Genomic DNA, 18,981 nt, shown 5'->3' with positions numbered 1-18,981 from the left:
TAAGATCAATATATTCCTTTGCTCAGAGACTTGGAACAACATTTAGGCCATTCATTCAACTTTTCAGTAGGGTTACAGAATTATCAAACAAAACCAAGGAATTTCTTGGATATTTGAAGTTGTATCTAATCTCAGCAAGCCATCTCAATCTGCTGCATGAGACATGCATGTAGATGGGATAGAATTAAAGGGCAACAGTAGAACTTTCAGGTAGACCTTTTGAAGAAAAAAACCCACCACCAATAACAACAAAAAACCCCCTAGAAACCCACTGAAAAAGATGTGACCAGAACTGACAGTTGGATGGTCACTCTATCTGTAACAAACTACACCACTTCTTCACAAATAAGTGACCTCAAAAGTTTTTTAAAAAAACCAAATTCTTTTAACAATTATGCCTTTCCCAAAACATGGGTCATGCAATTATAATTTAACCATACACATGATCTGGAGTCCCCTCTACTTTCTCAGAGAGTTTTCTGTCTCATTTCTAACTGAAACCTACTAGATTGCATACAATCCAATCTTTCTTTCTATAGGCTTTTAGGAGCAAGTCCAGAAACAAATTCTCACATCCACCTACTCAAAGAAGAGTGACATTTACTCCTGTCCTTGGAAATAAGATGACTGGATGTTTTGAGATCAAAGCCTTGCTCACAGATTTCAGTATGTTGTAGTGTTAGCCTTACATATCTTTGGTTTGATACTTTAACCACAACAAACCAGTCCTGTTTATGATCTTCCATGTGCTAAACCATGCTTCCTTGCATGAAGTCTATCTTGTAAAGCCCAAGAGGTTCCAGCTCACGTTGGGACCTCCCACCTTACAGGGTAGGATCCGTTTAGCATCAGTCCGCAATACTTGTCCCTGTCCTGCACATCTCTTCAGGGACAGAAATTCTTCTGCAAGCAGCCCGGAGAGAACCCTGAAGAGGAACAGCATACATGCACACAACCAAAGCACCATCCAAATACACAGCAGAGAGTATATAGCTTCGTATGGGAATGCTTGTGTTGTATTTAAGTTAACCTGTGTTCACAGGCTGATAGGAGAAGTCTAGACAAATTGCAATTTCGACCAGTTTGGCAGGGAGCGTAGCCTCTAGGCACAAGGCGCAGTTCTGGTAAACATGTACCACTACCCTAGAGAGAAGTTCCACTGGATTCTCACATAAAAGAATGACGGAATGGATTTTAGATGCTGTAAGCATTAATTTCTCTATATGGCATGCACTAGCAACAACACTGTCCTCCTTCTGACCTTCACAATGATTAAAATCAAAAAAGTTAAACTCCTACAATAATACAGCAGCTTTTACTTCATTATCTACGCTTTCATTAGTGCTATATTTACAATCATGTTGACAGGCCCAAAACCAGGTTCTGGGACCCTACCAGTGGTTTTTTTTTTGTTTTGTTTTGTTTTTTTTGCAGAGAACACTAGCAGAACCTGACCTGAAGGAAGGAAAGGATTAGTTTGTTTGGGAGCTTCGTCTTAAGAACACATTCCCACTGGCTGAAGAGCAGGAGGGACTGTTAAAAGGCCACAGCACATTATTTAATTGCTTATTATGCAGATAACACACATTTCTACAGCAACCTTTACATTTCCTATGAACTTTTCACACTTGTACAGCAGCAAAACCATTACGGTATGAAAGTGACTTTAAACCAAAGCACAGGATAAACTGAACAGATTTTGTTCAGTTTAGATTTGGATTTGACTTTGTCACAGATCTCCAAACAACAGGTCAGTAAGCAGACAGCATATTCCCTTTGACTGTGTACTCATTCCACCGCATGCTCAGCAGCTTTGAGCCTAGTGAAACACGTCTAAATAAAGCTATACTAGTACTAGTGAAGCTGTAGTTAAAAGTGCAGTTTTGAAGAAACTTCAGCCACCACAGTAAAACTACTGATTTATGAAGTTACTATTTGGAATTTCCGCTAAGAAATGTCATCAGTTCATGTGAAAAAAAGTGTGACATATTAGCTAGTGCCTCTGGGATATGCAGACAAGCTCTAACAAAACTGCAACATGATTAACATTTATGAGCTGTTTAAGTTAACGCTAAGAGTTCAGCTGCTGCTAGCAATAATGCCAATAGCTTGCTTCAGTCAGCAAATGGCCCATTATTTTACAACAAGGAGTAAAGAGCAGCTGTGTGCCATGTTTCTTGAAACTAAGCAAGAGGCAATATTTATTTACTTGGGAAAAGACCATTCAAGCATCCCATTTAAAGATTCTCCACTGAAGTGTGTCTCCATTTCAGGAGGGTTTATATACCAGGGTCTGTGTTTCAACTCTACATAAGAACAATGCCTGTTTTTTCAAAACCGGAATAACATGCATAGTGAGGCATCATTAACGCATTGTTCATATAGCACTACCAAGAAACACAGAGTAACTAGTCAGCTCTAAGGCTATTCCAAACAATTCAAGATTAACGTCACAGGAAAAGTAACACAGCGATGGCAAAAAACAAAAGGCAGTATTACATGCTGTGTTTAATCCAGAGTATTTGGTCTTTGGGATCAGGTTCAAAGAGATTAAATTAATAGCATCTCAGGAGAAAAGGAGAAAGATTGCACACATGTACACACACAATACAAGCAGCTAGGATTTTGCCCATACGCTTTCCAAAACGCCGACAACTGCAGTCAAACAGGGCTCCGACAACTCCACATCCTGTTTACAGGAGACTCTGCCAAAACATTAATGCACACAGGGATGGAGCGGAGGTGGACAATGTCCAGCAGCATCTTTTAGATTTAGTGAATTTGTAATAGATAGTAACCAAAACATAGAAATATATAGTTGTGTGTCTTATCCCTTCCACCATACCAACTAAAAAGTTCCTTTCTTTTCCAAACACATATGCAAAATGGAAAAAAAAAGAGATAATTTTCCATCGACTTTTAAAAGTGCTTACTTAGTGGATTTGACAGCTGTGTCTAATCAGCTTCACTGTACAATTGTTTCTCTTGATGAAATCCTCCAAATTTTGCGGTTGGGAAAAAGAGATCCTGCTATTTGAGGGTACTCACCTAAACACAATTTTACTTCTAATATAGCTAGCGACTTCAGTCCATTTAGGATGCAGGCATTGCCTTTCCCTTTTTCACTTGAGGTGAGCAAGTTTAGCTTCCAGCACTTTATCTTCCCTATTTATTTTTAAAAGGGGCAGAGGAAAAACCAACTAGCTTGTTACCCATTCTTTTTCCTCAAGTGCACCGATTTGAGACTTGACACACACTACCCCTCATCTCCCCACAGTAGACACCAGAACATATCCATTTGCTAGCAGTTCATTTTGGTAAACGTGTCCCTTAAACTTTAAGTCCTCCTCCAGGAGGGCAGCTAGATCCAGGGGATACAGACACATTTCCCCCCCTCAAGCAGTGGGCTGAATCCAGCCTTGCTACTTGCTTTCAAAGTGTCACAGCCAAAAATTGTCAAAATCTAGTCGTGAAAAATCTGAGTAAAGGACTTGCATCCCAGCAAATATTTTGAGACTTAGGGCCTCTTGAAGGAAAAAATCCAGACATGCGTTAGCTAATGTTTCACTTAAAGTTCAAACATACCTGACACTTGAAGTGAAACAGGTCGGAGTCTATGCACCAAACCTTTACTAAGGGCTCACTAAACTTATGCAAACAGAAACTCATACTGTTTCCACGGCCTTGTATCTTTTGAAACCCATCAGCCCCCAGCAGTCTCAAAAACATGCTGCAGATGCTGCCTGTGTAACCCCACGGGGAAGACAGCCCCCCAAGATCCCCGTTCCCACCCTGCTGAAGGATCGGTTCCCTTTCCCCACGTCACCTCCGTGGTGATCCCACATACAAGCCGGAGGCAGAAAGCAGACTACAAGCAGCAGCTGTAATGGGTTATCCCTTCTTCCTTCAGGCAGGGGAGCAGGAGCAGTTCTGTCAGCACAGGGCTCTCCTCCAGGCTGGCACGAGGGCACAGCAGACCGAGGCCCACGCTTGGATTACCTCCTCCCACTAGTGACTGTGTTGGAAGGAGGGCAACCTTGATCTCCTTCAGTCTCTGAACATAAGAAAGGCTATCGCTGCACTGCACTGACCACTGGAAGGTTTACATCAAAACCCTTCATAGGCAGGCTGCAGAGAAAAGCCCATTTTTACTTTTTTTAAGCACACAGAACTGAGGGAGATCCAGAGTTAGTTGTTCAGGGCCTCATGGAGAACGCATACGGGAGAAACTTCACGAATGCCTGTCCTAAGTCATGGATGGATGGTCTAGTCATTAAAACATCTAGTCTTGTGTATCGAGTCATCCACAAAATTCAGAAGAAATCTGGAGAACTTCCCCAGGCCACCTCCTTGACATGCTACCCTCTACTCACCTGTCATTTTTTGGAGCACTACACAAGGAGAGCGATCCCTTTCTCCCACCAGCCCTTCACTCACATCAAAATACAGTGATATTTTACAATTGCCTGGTTAGCAACACTGATATAGGAGACAGCAGGAGTGCTGAAAACGGGCTATGCTTTTCTAAAGTTTTACGGCACTGTTACTGACTGAGAACAAAGACACCTCAGTGGCAAGCATGCAGGCTCTTGAATTCATCCAAGTTAATTTTCATTTGAGACAGAGGGAAAGTTCACTTCCTACTTCTTTTTCCTGACCATGCTGAACATTTAAAGCAAAATGTTCTTTAAGTCAAACTGTACTACTAATTACAAAATCATGCCCAGTAACTATACAGTTTGTTTTCTCTCATGTCTTCTCTCTGGAATAATATTTATTATTCTGCCTGTGGTCTGCAGCTACATTTTGATCACAGCACAAACAGTGGTTAAGAAAAGTAAGAGGTAGACAAAGTCCTGAATGTTTATAAAGTATGACCACGAATCACAAAGTCATCTCAGTATTTCTAAAACCAGCGTTATAACTGAGTGGGATTATCCCCAAGTTATTTAGCTCAAAGAGGTCAAAACTGAAGTCTCTAGAGAGGACTCCTCTGCTTTAAGGCTCCCTGCAGGTGCTTAGGGAGCTCTCTCTTGTGGTTTCAGACTTTGATTTCTGCCAGCGTAAGTAGTTGTACTAACATTTGAACCAACAAGACCAAAACATAACTATTTTTGCTGGGTCCTTTTTTACCTAAATCAGTCCTCCATCCAGTTCATCACACAGCCATGCAGAAGCTTGTACCAGCACGGTGAAGACGTAGAAATGAGCACCTAGGGGTAGCACCTGCTCAAGTAGCATATTCAGCAACAGTGTAAAAATCAGCCGAAGAATTCACCAGATAAGTTTCAACCTAATGCCCTCAAGGCACCCTAATAAGAGTCAGATGCCACCTGCTAAATGAAAGGGGAATTAATAATTCTTTATAAACCCAGTGTGAACACACACTATTTCAAGACAGTTATGTGGCCAAAAAAAAGTTATATACCACAAAAAGATGCTTTTCTCATTTAAACTGAACCAAGAATGGGCCACTGTAGGCTTATTGTTATAGCAGTCAGAGCTTTTATGCATAAAGGGCTGCATACTGATAGTGACACATGAATGCCAAGTAAGAGATTATTTACTCTAATTTCTTACAAATCATGAACAGAATGAAGGTGTTAAATTTTATTTAGAAAGAAAATAGGCCAAATAAGATCCTGACAAATACATCCACAAGCACATAAAGTTTTGGACACAATTATCCAAGATGACGACACTATCCTAGCATCTAGGTCAACTTATTCAAAGAAATTAAAAGCATAATATTGCTCTGTAATTGTCTAAATTCATTGCCCACATTCATTCATGTTAGAACTTGAATGCTAGTATTCCTTATTTTCTCTTTCTGCATGCCCCCATTTTCGTACCTATAGCACCACTATACAGGCATGATATGCCAAAAGAATTTGGATAATGAATTAGAAGTGGGCTATACAATTGCTAAATATTTTAAAAACCTATGTCACAGACAGTGACCATCTAATATTGGTATACATATTGCAGCATAATTATTTCCAACTCCTCAGGACACTACCAGAAGATGGTCAAACAACAGGTGAAACAAAATTGCCATACCTACATAGATTTGTAAACAGCAAATTATGTATCACAATTTGTTGTCAAAGAATGTTGCAGAGACCATAACATACCATGCAAAAAAATCTGTCAAAAGATAGATCCACCAGCTCCTGTTAAACATGAAGTATGTTCCATCAGAACTATCCTGAATTCCCTAAATCTCTCATTACTGGGAAAAAAAGAGTGCTACTCCATTTCTTGTACTTTTTCTTCAGAGCATCTGCTACCAGTCACTGTCAGAAAGAGGATCTAGAAAGATCAGCTTGCCAATCATGCAGCAACCACAGGCAGCTATTAAACAGGCTATTTGGGGAATGGAGAGTCTTTATTCTGTTCACGCAGCACCCTAGCACAAAACACTCATTCTGCAGTCGGGGTACCTACACATCAGCATACCATAGTTCAATTTTTCCATAATGCCATGTTCTATTTAGTCCTTAGTAAGGTGACACATACTCACACACTTGTCGTCCTTGTAAATCTGTAACACGCTACTAGCACTGGAAAACTACTATTCTTTCCACATCCTAGTATACCAGTTTTCTCTGGTTTTGAAGACTAGCACATTGATTTCATTGTAGAAGACTCACATTCTAGCACAGAAGCACTATCAGACAGTTGGAGCAGTACTTTGGAAAAACCAAAGTGTTTTCTAAAAGACAGGTGACAGATTAAAAGCTTCGTTAATGCATACATATGCAGTAATTTGTTCGCGATATGATAACACTTAATTGTAAACATAGTCACTAACATAATAAAGCACATTCAGCACCAGTGCAGAGTACCCCAGCAGACTCAGTTTTTTCATGATAACATAACAGGCTAACACTGTTCAGCCACTCAAACTCCCTGCAGCAAGGCACAGAGGCTGGATGAGAGATGGCAGCTCAGCCCCACTGACCTGCACTTCCATCTGTTTCACAGAAGTTTCCAACATCCAGTTTTTCCAGTGCTTTTACCTCTGCAGATTAAAAGCCCTAGACACAGATGTTTCATTGGTGTTATCCTGAGTAAACTTGGGGACACTGGTTCAACAGCTTGAAGCTTCAACTTATCCCATGTTGCAACCCTCTGAACCATGTCTCTGTGCAACTGAAGCATCTCACTTATCTATGAATTTCTTATCCTTCTGCTGTCTTTTACTCACTATGACTTAAAATCACCAATTTTCAGACAAACTGCAAGTTAAAATCAGTTTAAATTGAGGGGAGGGCTAACTTTTCAACTACAAAGTATATTTTTTCCTATTGATAACTATATATGTTGATCTACAACTAAACAAGAATACATTTTTTTAAACTAACTCAGGAGAAAGTCTGCATTACTCACACTTATGCTATTGCTGTTTCAGTATGTAACATGTTCCTCTGATTTTTGAGGGTTTGTTTCTTAAACCAGCATCACTGGTGCATTTAATAACTTCTTTTAGAAAATCTACATGGAATTTTTAAACTAGCATAGTGTACAAGAGTCATACAAACTCTTAGATGTGCTGGTAATGTAAGACTATGTTCACAAAACTTGAAACCAATTAAGTTATAACCTACTGTTAACATTGCTACTTTTAGATATCTCCAAATCCTTCAAGATTTCAAACTAGTATAGCATATCCTCATTTTCCTTTCCTGAGGGTAAAAAAAGAAAAAAGCTTTTTCACCTTAAGAGGTTCCTCCAGTGAAAGTGAACACATCATTGAACTAGTAAATTAAAGTGACATGGCCTGACTGTGCCATTAACAAAAGAAGTTGGTACAGCAGGTATACAGATTTCAGTTCTTTAGCTAGTGAACTCTACTAATATAATTAATGCTAGAAGTCAGTACTAGTATCAATGTGTATTGATTATATGTTCAATGTGTTGACTACTAGAGCAAATGCTAATTTAAGTGACAAAGATCACTAAGTAGAAGACTAACATTATAACACTTGTCAAACTGATTTTGATGAGGGAGTTGAGCAAACAAACTTATTTTAAGAGACACGATCTACAAACCAATTTAAAACTTAAAAAAGAAAAACCCAAACCCAAAACACCCCACTCCAGAAAACCCACAACCCAAAAACCACAACACGTTGCCTTGGTCACCACACCAGTGCTACCCTTTCCCTTTGCACAGCAGCCCAGGCTGTTCTCCTCCCTCTCCCGTGACACAGCTCAGCTCTCTGCCTGTCTCCTAGGCAGCCCTCTCACCATCTCCCAGTTTTCATCAGTCTCCCTGATACTGTTCAGTCTATTCACATTTTCTTAGGATGCCTTAATCCAAAAGATGAGAAAACCAGCATTTGCTCCAGGCTTCCGGCTACTGGAGTTTTTATCAGTCTCTTTCTTTCTTCACTGAAGAAGAGAGGTAAGAGCATTGCATTCTGTAAGGAAAACTTCTTGTGCTAGCTTGTATTAGATTGCGTACTTAAAAATAATGGCCAGTATTCCCAGATCCAATTATAAAGAAAAGCTCAGCTCTGAAGAGCTCCACAACTTTTAAAGAGAAACGACCCAGAAATTGTCACACACACAGAAAAAAGTCACCCTACTTGAGGTTGCAAGACTATTTGAATATAACCCAGTTTGGAACATCCTGCTGGCAGCCGCCACCTTCTGGATAATTTACCAGAAGTTCACATACACTTGTATTACAACTGGTCTGATCTGAAAGGATGCTTGAAGAACAAGGAATCATACCATTACTGAAGTACAATCTAGCACAGAGCACCATCAATGCAGTATGCTCAGAAAGAAGCATGTGCATTAAAAACCATCTCATTTGCATTTTCATGGTGCAGCACAAACAAAACCACTGCAGCATCTTTAGAAGTCCTAGCCTGCCTGTCCAGCTGTACTCAGTATTTACAACAGTTGTACTATCAGTTCAAAAATTTTGTAAACAGTTTTCTTATTAATTCCTGGATATTTATGTTATCCAAATGAAGGGAAAAGAATATTCAGTTAAACCTCCTGCAAACAGATCTCCAGAGATTTTTTTTATTATCTATTAGATAAATACCTTCCTCTATAGCAAAAGGATTATCTGTTACGTGCCCCTGAAGAAGCTGTTACAGAAGCCCTATCTTCCACAGAAAGCATAATTAAGGAAAATGCCATTGGAGCTAAGGTGCACTACATATGACATTTTTCTCTTTCCATTTTTATGAAAATTCAAGGATCTTTAATTGTTATAAATGCAGCACTACCTTTTGGTCTTAGATGAACAGTATCGAGTAGTTAACACACACACTTCTGAAATCTTGGGAATAATACTAAAAGTTAGAGCTGCTGGGGGCACGGGGGAAGAAGCACAGAAAAGGAAGATAAAAGCTGATCACACCACCAAAGAGATACACATTCTTATTTGTAGCACCATGCATTATAAAGACACACACATACTCCTTTAGCACATAAGAATTCCCAAAATTACTTGTAGAAAACTAAGTATAAAATGGAAGACTGCGTGATCACAGGTCATGGCTTCTTGTCTCTCCCTGCTAAGTATCTCAGGAACCTTCCAATTTCCTTAACTCTCCCTTATGAGCTGCTGAGTTGTCACAGCAATATTAAGTGGTAACAAACCAGAAAAGTGTATCAGTCACATATTAGTATTGCTAAAAAATGCTCACACAACGCACATGGCAAGTAGTAAGTTTTCTCTTTACGCATGAGCAGGGGGGATTGAGCACCCTACCCTGCCTTGCCTCTAGCTGAGAGCCCCTTAAACATCGTTCTTAATTCCACAGACTGCTTGAGATACACTCTTTCTGCTCAAGAAGAGCAAGTGAATGCACTAGGTAACCCTTTTTCTGTGTTACCAAGACATGAATAAAACTAAGAATTATTCACTCTGAAGCTTAATAACACAGCTGAATACACTTCAGATCTAACGAATGGGAGATCCAGCCAGGGTTAGCAACAACCCCTCAGTTCCCTTCAGTAGCATCCCTGAAATTAGGAAAGCATAAACTAAGACACCAGAAAACCTGAGAGCAAACACATTTTAAGTAATTCTCAAAGCTTTTTATATAGATTTTTAAAATTTGTTTAAAATAACCTTCAGAAAATGGATGATGAACTACTTAATGTTTTTTCTCCCCAGCTTCTCAATTATGGTGTATTTATTCTAGGCTTCAATTCCTGCAGTTCAACATTTTCAAAAGAGAACAAAAAGGATAACTTGACCTTTAAGTGTTGCAGAGTGACAGACATATTACACGCTTTTCAAGTCATTTTAAACAGCAAACACGAACATAATATCAACCTAATTATTGTTTTCTTAGCAACAATGGTATTAGGTCTCCCTTGTTTTTCCATAATCTGTGAAAGAATAAAGACTTTTTAATTGGCCTAGAGGGGAGAGAAGCACCAAAACAAGTCTAAGACTGAGAAATCTGCACAGCGAAAGCCTTATACAGCTCATCTATAGGTTCTGGATGAGCAGTGATTCCAGCTTGAGTGCTTCTGCTAATCAAGTAATAATGCAAAGCATTGAGCTCAGAAGAATAAAAACTCTTTGTGAAAGTCCATGCACTCCTCAGTGCCCACAACTCTATCTTGAAACTCACTGGCAGCTGATGCCAGAGATTAGAGGACTGGCATGAAGTACTCTGTATGACACATTGATTAACAGATCAACAGCCACATACAGCACTAGACTGAACATGCCTGCTTATCCTTATACAAGTAAAACACAAACTACTAGGTCATCACTTCCCTGGTCAGAAACTGTGAAGCACCTATGTCAATGACTCCCCTCGGTTCTAGTAGTAGCTTGTACTTTAAGCCTAACCTTAACCTATGAAAAAAAATAAACCACAGTAATTCTTGATCTTCATTTCACTCTGGAATTACATGAATGCTTTACAAAGAACTCAAATCATCTTCTGATTCTCCAGGCTGTGGCTTTACTTCTGACAATTCAAAGTGTCCTGCTGGATGCCATGAAGCAACCAAGCCTTCACAGAACTTATTTAAAAATAAGAACTGTGATAACCTGAAAAGACTGAATGGCACAGATTCAGTATCAGCAGGAAGCATGCCTCATTCCTGGAAGTTTCTACAGACCTCAGAAGGGGAAAAAAAAAAAAACACCACAACAAAAAACCCTAAGGGAGAAGCAACTCAATGTGTGTGTAAGGAAATCTACATTCTTTAAAAAGGGTCAGAGAACGATGGAGAGAACTCCAGAGGCATCTCTCCTCCAGAGCTGAAACTGCTCCCCTGGAAAGCTAGCAGGACCCACACTTCACCTCTCTCTTCTCAAGGCAGAAGTTTCCACACCAAGGTCGGCCCTATGAGCAGGAACCTCAGCAGGTGGCTACTAACTAGACCTCTTGGCTTTAACTGAAGACAACAGCAAGACAGTAAGAAAGAAGTGACAATGTGATCAAAAACCAACCGCTAATCACCACACAAGCCATTCTTGAAAAGGTCAGGAATGAAACAGAGACAGTAAAAATTAAATTTTAAAACTATTAAATCACTTCATATTTCTGGACCCAGAGGTACGGTGTAGGAGCAATAGCACAGCTGCTGCCATTCCCCCTGTATAGGAGAGAGTGCAAGGAAAACTGCTGGAGCAGTAACAGCTTCTGACAGAGTTTGTGGTCTACTCTTTTGCACTACACTATTTAAAATATTTCCAAGTCTGAATCAGGTACTTTGCCTTAATGACTCTGGTTACATATGGTCAAACCAAGATGAACAGCTTTTTTTTTTTTTTTTCCCTTTTTTTTTTTTAATCAAGTAACTTGGCAGTAATTTCTCTTCATGTACGTCACTTTTTTGAATATGCTATGGTCTAGAGCTTACTTGTACAGAGCAGCCAAATGCAGACAACTGCAATACATGACAAGGTGAATTTCCAAATTCAGGTCTGACATGAAAATAAGCCATTATATTTTGTCCAGTCATTTCTTGAAATGGGGCTTGGGGGGGGGAGGGGGTAGAAATCAAACAGATTCCCTGGTTCAACAGGAAGCACAAAACCAGAATTTTCTCTTTAGGAGCATCAAGCCAAAGTTAATGAAGTTGCATTTTGAATTTTCAAGGAACACACGCTCTTTGGGAAAGATAGTGACAACCAGCAACCAGTTACAGAATGCCAAAATGTGAACTGCCATTCCCAGTCATTAAATATTACAAAAATCCTGAATATATCAAGCAGTAGTATAGCACTGGAACTTCTTGTTTCCACAGGGGAAACATAACCCCATTTTTAAAAAGGGGAAAAAAGGAAGACCTGGGGAACTACAGGCCAGTCTCACCTCTGTGCCTGGCAAGATCATTCAGCAGATCCTCCTGGAAACTATGCTAAGGCACATGGAAAATAAGGAGCTGACTGGTGACAGCCAACATGACTTCACTAAGGGCAAATAATACCTGATAAATTTGGTGGCCTTCTACAACAGGGTTACAGTGTTGGTGGATAAGGGAAGAGCAATGGACATCATCTACCTGGACTCGTGCAAAGCTTTTGACACTGTCCCACAAGGCATCTCTCATTGGAGAGATGTGGATTTGACGGATGGACCACTCGGTGGATAAAGAATTGGATGGATGGTCGCACTCAAAGAGTTGTGGTCAACTGCTCGATATCCGAGTGGAGAGCAGTGACAAGTAGCATTCCTCACGGGTCGGTATTGGGACCGGCACTGTTTAACATCTTTGTCAGTAAAATGAACAGTGGGATTGAGCGCACCCTCAGCAAGTTTGCCGACAACACCAAGCTGTGTGGTGCGGTCAACACGCTGGAGGGAAGGGATGCCATCCAGAGGGACCTGGACTTGAGAGTCCAGGCTTGAGAGGTGGGCCCGTGCGAGCCTCATGAAGTTCAACAAGGCCAAGTGCAAGATCCTGCACATGGGTCGGGGCAATCCCAAGCACAAATACAGGCTGGGCGATGAGTGGGTTGAGAGCAGCCCTGCAGAGAAGGACTTGGGGGTATTAGTGGATGAAAAACCAAGTATGACCCAGCAATACGTGCTCACAGCCCAGAAAGCCAATTACATTCTGGGCTGCATCACAAGAAGCGTGACCAGCAGGTCGAGGGAGGTGATTCTACTGCTCTACTCCACTCTTGTGAGACCCCACCTGCAGTACTGCCTTCAGCTCTGGGGACCCCAAGGTAAGAAGGACGTGGACCTATTGGAGCAGGTCCAGAGGAGGGCCATGAAGGTGATCAGGGGGCTGGAGCACCTCTCCTGTGAGGACAGACTGACAGAATTGGGGTTGTTCAGCCTGGAGAAGAGAAAGCTTCGGGGAGACCTTATAGCAGCCTTCCAGTACCTAAAGGGGGGCTACAGGAAAGATGAGAGGGACTCTTTATCAGGGAGTGTAGCGATAGGACAAGGGGTAATGATTTTAAACTGAAAGAGGGTAGATTTAGATTAGATATAAGAAGAAATTCTTTACTGTGAGGGTGGTGAGGCACTGGAACAGGTTGCCCAGAGAAGTTGTGGCTGCCCCATCCCTGGTGGTGTTCGAGGCCAAGCTGGATGGGGCTTTGAACAACCTGGTCTAGTGGAAGGTGTCCCTTCCCAGGGCAGGGGGGGTGGAACTAGATGATCTTTAAGGTCCCTTCCAACCCAAATCATTCTATGATTTATTAGAATATCATTGTAAAAGCCCCAACATGTTAATACACATGGCCTGAAAAACTGGCAAAAGTTTTCCCCTCAATACCTATACATTCTTTTTTTTATCTGGTAACTTTTTTCAATACAAGCTCTACTTGCTACAAATGAGGAGTGCAAAATTATAAAGTGAAATATAATTTATGCTTGATCAGACAATTTTGAATCAAATTTCAGTGGGGTAAAGGATAAATCTCTTCACAAACATTTTATGTGAGAGCGCTATAAATTCTAGTCTATATTTAAAGCCATTTTGCTTAAGAGTTTGACTGGGTTTGTCTCTACAAGTTTAGTTTAGAACTTATTTGCAGGTTTACTTTCACAGAGTCTGGTCAGTTATACATGTTGATCAGGCAGCCAGGGAGGAGCACAGCTCTTCCTTGCTGAGCCTGTACTTCAAAACTTTTTGCTAATGAGTTTACACAATTGTTTTTTAACAGGTAGCTGCAGTAGCAGATTTTTAAGAACAGGAATTGATAGCAAAAACGTTTTAGAAGGGACATTGCATATTTGTCCCTTACTGAAAGGAAACGTTTTGCTTAGAAAAGCACTAAGATATTTCAGAGAAAATAAGTAGATTTAATTTCTTTGCCTCTCCTCCCATTGGGTTTACAGAATCAGATACACCGGTACTTACAGTACTGCACATTATTTCAGCTTCCAGCCAGGTATTAACCATCCAAAGAAGTATCCATTCATAAACAGAAACACATCAGATTCTCCAGGTGTGAACAAATACCACAAAGCCTGCAGTTTTTAAGATTTAGTCTGTAATCAAGTCTGATGACCGCACTAGTTAGAGCTAGAGTTAGGAGGCAGTCAAAACAAAAGGAGAAAATATCCAACTGTTCACGGAGAGACAATTCACCACCCATAAATAATTTTCTGAGGAAAAAGTCACAGATCATGTGGACCAGAACAAATTTGTTTTCTCCTTAAAACTCAAAAAGGCTTTCAATAGGGTTCTGCTGAGCTCTCTAAAGAAACTAAGCTGCCATCAAAAGTGTCTGTCCTCTCATGGATTAAGAATTGATTTTAAAAACTTGGAAGCAAAAGAAGGAACAAAGGAAGTCAACCATGGGAGCGCCACATGATTCTCTGCTATCAGACATAAGTCATTCTATTTACTACTGATCTGAAAAAGAAAGTGAGGAGGAAGTGGACAAAAGTTACTACACCAAAGGACTTATAATTTAAGACTAGCACAGAAATCTGAAGGATCTCATGAGATTGAAGAATGATAAAATAGTATGAAATATATTGTTGCTAAATGCCAAATGATGCAACCAAGGAAAAGCGACTTCTAAATGAGTACAATGATGTGCCAATCTACCTAGTAATTTTAAGGAATAAGCTCTCTGAGCTGTCATAAGTATCTCCTGTAACATCAGCTCAGTAGTAAGTCACAGTCAAAAGCCAAATTAAATACAAGGAATCATTAGGAAAAAAAGCACCAAACAACATCACTACAGAAGTCTACAGCGCACCTGCAAACTGTACTCAGGACAATTCTCCTTTCCTCTCCCCACATGCAGAAAGAACTAGCAAGTACAGAAGGAATAACAAGAATTACCAAGTGTATCCTAAGGAACAAAACTGACCAACTGGAAAAAGGGTTCTGTGGGTACACAAGTAGAATGGAAGAGACAGAGAATATGCATATATTCACCTTTATATATGTGGGCTGGTTTTGGCTGGGATAGAGTTAGTTTTCATCATAATAGCTAGTATGGGGCTCTATTTTGGATTCATGCTGAAAAGTGTTGATAACACAGGGATGTTTTTGTTACTGCTGAGCAGTGCTTACAGAGTCAAAGCCTTTTCTGCTTCTCACCCCACCCCAGCAGCGAGCAGGCTGGGGGGGCACAAGGAGTTGGGGGGGGAGGGGGGGGGAACGCAGCCGGGACAGCTGCCCCTGACTGACCCAAGGGATATTCCAGACCATAGGACGTCATGCTCAGCATATAGACCAGGGGGAAGGAGGAGGAAGGGGTGACGTTTGGAGTTACAGCATTTGTCTTCCCAAGTCACCATTTCGCATGATGGAGCCCTGCTTTCCTGGGGATGGCTGAACACCTGCCTGCCCATGGGAAGTGGGGAATGAATTCCTTGGTTTCCTTTTTTGCATGTGCAGCTTTTGCTTCACCTCTGAAACTGTCTTTATCTCAACCCATGAGTTTTCTCACTTTTACCCTTCTGTTTCTCTCCCCCATCCGACCGTGAGGGAGGCAAGCAAGCAGCTGCGTGGTGCTTGTTTGCTGGCTGAGGTTAAACCACAACAATATCTTACATTATATATATTTTTATTTATATATAAAAAAGTAACACTGTGCTTGGTTAAACCATGAAACTCCTTCCTATCAAAGGTTGCAGATGACAGAATTTAAACAGTTTAAAAATAATCAGACAACTGACTAGGGTGGAAGATGCAATGTGAAGTAAGTAGCTCAAACACTATTAAGCAGAAAATATACTGCCGAGGAAGTGCCTGGGCTAGACAAGTCCACAGACTTAGGGACTGCTACCAGAAAGCATCCTAGGACGTATCACTATGTTCACCCTGATTTTACAGTCTTCCCCAGAGCATCTGCTGCTAGCCACCAACCACAGCAAGATAGTGGTCTAGATAATTTCATTCTGATCCAGCACAGCAGTTCCTCCTGCACATGGTATTGGTCTAACCTGTTAGGAAGCTTCACACTTTTAGAAACGTAAAAAGAAGGGGAAAAGAACCATTACTATATACCACTGAGTCTGAGTGGTTTTGGACACTGGATTCCTTCCACATCTTTTTATTTTTATTTCCTATCTCTAGAGCTGACTTTACTGTTTTTATAAACACACTTTTACAACTACAATTTGTCAGAGCAATTATAAGCATAAGCAGCTATTTACCTAGCATTTGCTAAACACAAGAAAGTGAAAGAAATACACCATACAGAAAAGACAGTGCAAGTACATAAAGACTTTCATGTTTAAGTTAGATCAAAAAAAGTTCTCCCACCATAACCTCATTAGAAGTCCTGAAGCCAGTTACCAGCAGTTAGCCAGGCAGCAGATACACAAACTGTGAAGTTTCACAGCTCTTTGCAGAAGTACATCAGGAAATTATGTTGAACTGCTGAGAAACGTTCCCTAATTTTGATTAACAAAACCTATGAGAAGCTAGTTTAATGGTACAAATCTCTGCGTCAGCCAGGTAACCACACATATACTACATGAGCGGAATCACAGCTGCACCACTTTTGTTTTCACACTATAGGTACTACCTGAGGTTCCCAGAATTCACTGCTGTCTAGTGATGCTTTCAGTTACAAGCCTTTAAAAAGCATCGTGAGCAAATCTATGGTGAAAAGCATCTGTGTCCAGCAATACCATGTATTATGATAGAGAAACACTAAGTCACAGCACTGAGATACTGTCCATAAGTAGGCTTTTCTAGACTCTTAAAACTGAAAAATTTGAGGAAGACATTAGTTAGAACAAGATTGGTTTAATCTACTTGTAAAGTGGGAGTAGACAGCCATTTCTGTAGTATTACTTGAAGAACACTATACACACACACAAAACAAAAAGCAGCTATAACCCAGCTCCAAAGCTTCAGCATTCACAGAAGAGACTAACTTATCTACCGGTAATATCACTTGGAACAAGCTGTTTGCAAGTATACTATTTTTGGTTTGTTTACTTGTTATTATAAACAAAACAGCTTCTTGACACAGCAATATCTCAAATAACCACATCCAAGCACCTCGTCCTCCTAACGTACTACAATATAAAAGCTGTAGTGGCAGCTACAACTGAAATCTTAACCATTTGAAGAAAAAAAAGAAGCAACACATCTACAGTCAGTAGGTTTCATGGCCTCATATTGCCTGGTTAGGACTCTCTTATGTTTTTCACACAGGTGCTGTCCCTTCTCATTAGCAAATGGCTTTCAGCAGAGTACAGTTCTACTCTAAAGAGTGACTGAAGTCAATTTTGGAGAAGGGTAGCATCAGAATACACAGAGCTCAGAGTTGCAGAGAATTACAGCTACTGCTACATGGGAAATGTGAAAAGTAAAAACCAAGAGAGGCTACATAAGCCCAGTTTGAGCAGCCTCCAGGAGGGTCCTTGTTTATCACCCAGTAGCAAACCTTATCACATCCAAGACTCCTACTAGGTGGAAAAAGGTCATCCTCAAACATTTTCTGCTTGTATCCTCTCAGCTGGACAGTATCATCAGTAGTTCAAATCCACACTTTTTCACTTTGCCTTCAGTAAGGTTTCTAGGAAGAAAATTAGTTAATCATGAATTTGTTCAGATTAAGAGTTCAACCCTACTTCTGCCAATAATTTAGGGCTAGATTTTACAGTAATGCTATACTTATGATAAAAGTAAATCACAGCCAAGTTACAAGAGCCTGTATCCCAGTGATCCCTCTGGTTAACTGCTAGAGTAAGCTTGCCCTCATTGTATTCTGCCCTCGTCAGTATAAAATAGAGGAAGCAGGCTGCCATGGATTATAATAGACTACCCAAATCTTTAGGATCCAAGGCATGGGGAAGACCCCACAATGGACCAAAAAGCCATGGAAAAGGAGTTCTGCTGTAATGGGAAGAATGGCAGAAGCAGAGAGTACATCCTTCAACCAGCATCAGTAGGCATGAACAATCATCACGTGCAGCCTGAACAGGTTCAGAGAAAGCCCATATCTCCTTAGCAAGGGCAAGCATCTCAGAGAAGTCAGTATCACAATGAAGAAGTGTGAAGAAATTCTTCACTTTTTCTGGTGATGATCAAACATACAACAATAACAACCAGGAATTAGAGATAAGTCTCTAGAAAGACATTCACACAGCCAGCACACAAGCATCTGATCATCTTTATAAATCTGGTCATATCACAGAAATTTGAGAAAAGCCTAAATCAGTTCCTTGAGAAGAAAAACCACCAATCACAGCCCAGAGCCACAACTCTAAGAACTAATTCAATGTGTTCCAAAACTTTTCATTTACAAGAAAATCCTGTAAAGAATTATCACAGAATCTCTCCAGCAAGGGAAGTCAGTATACAAGAATTTTGTTTTAACATTTAAAAGGCTGCAGTTAGCCCCAGCAGCTAAATGCCACCTTGCATGAAGATGAGGTCTTTTCTTTGCCTTCCCAAAATGCATCTATCCTGTGAAATAGCAACATTAAACCTCGCAAGTCAGGCATATTACCCTGAGTTGTAGGCTGTTTGCACAGTTCGTTTTTTGTTTTCGTGGGTTTTTTGGTTGGTTTTTTTGGGGGGGGGGGGGGGGGGTTTTGGGGT

The 18,981-nt window shown here is 40.5% G+C and overlaps 1 protein-coding gene across 8 annotated transcripts in view; it reads right to left on the bottom strand.

Moving 5' to 3' along the window:
* The window catches only part of CNOT4 (CCR4-NOT transcription complex, subunit 4), an 83,592-nt gene that overhangs the window by 46,470 nt on the left and 18,141 nt on the right, over positions 1 to 18,981 (bottom strand). The gene's annotated exons all lie outside the window — the stretch shown is intronic.

The sequence above is a fragment of the Haliaeetus leucocephalus genome, unplaced genomic scaffold (assembly GCF_000737465.1).
Source record: "Haliaeetus leucocephalus isolate CR32 unplaced genomic scaffold, Haliaeetus_leucocephalus-4.0 Scaffold151, whole genome shotgun sequence".
Classification (NCBI taxonomy): Eukaryota; Metazoa; Chordata; class Aves; order Accipitriformes; family Accipitridae; genus Haliaeetus; species Haliaeetus leucocephalus.
The sequence above is the reverse complement of the archived record's forward strand: the minus strand, read 5'-3'. Positions and strand labels throughout refer to the sequence as shown.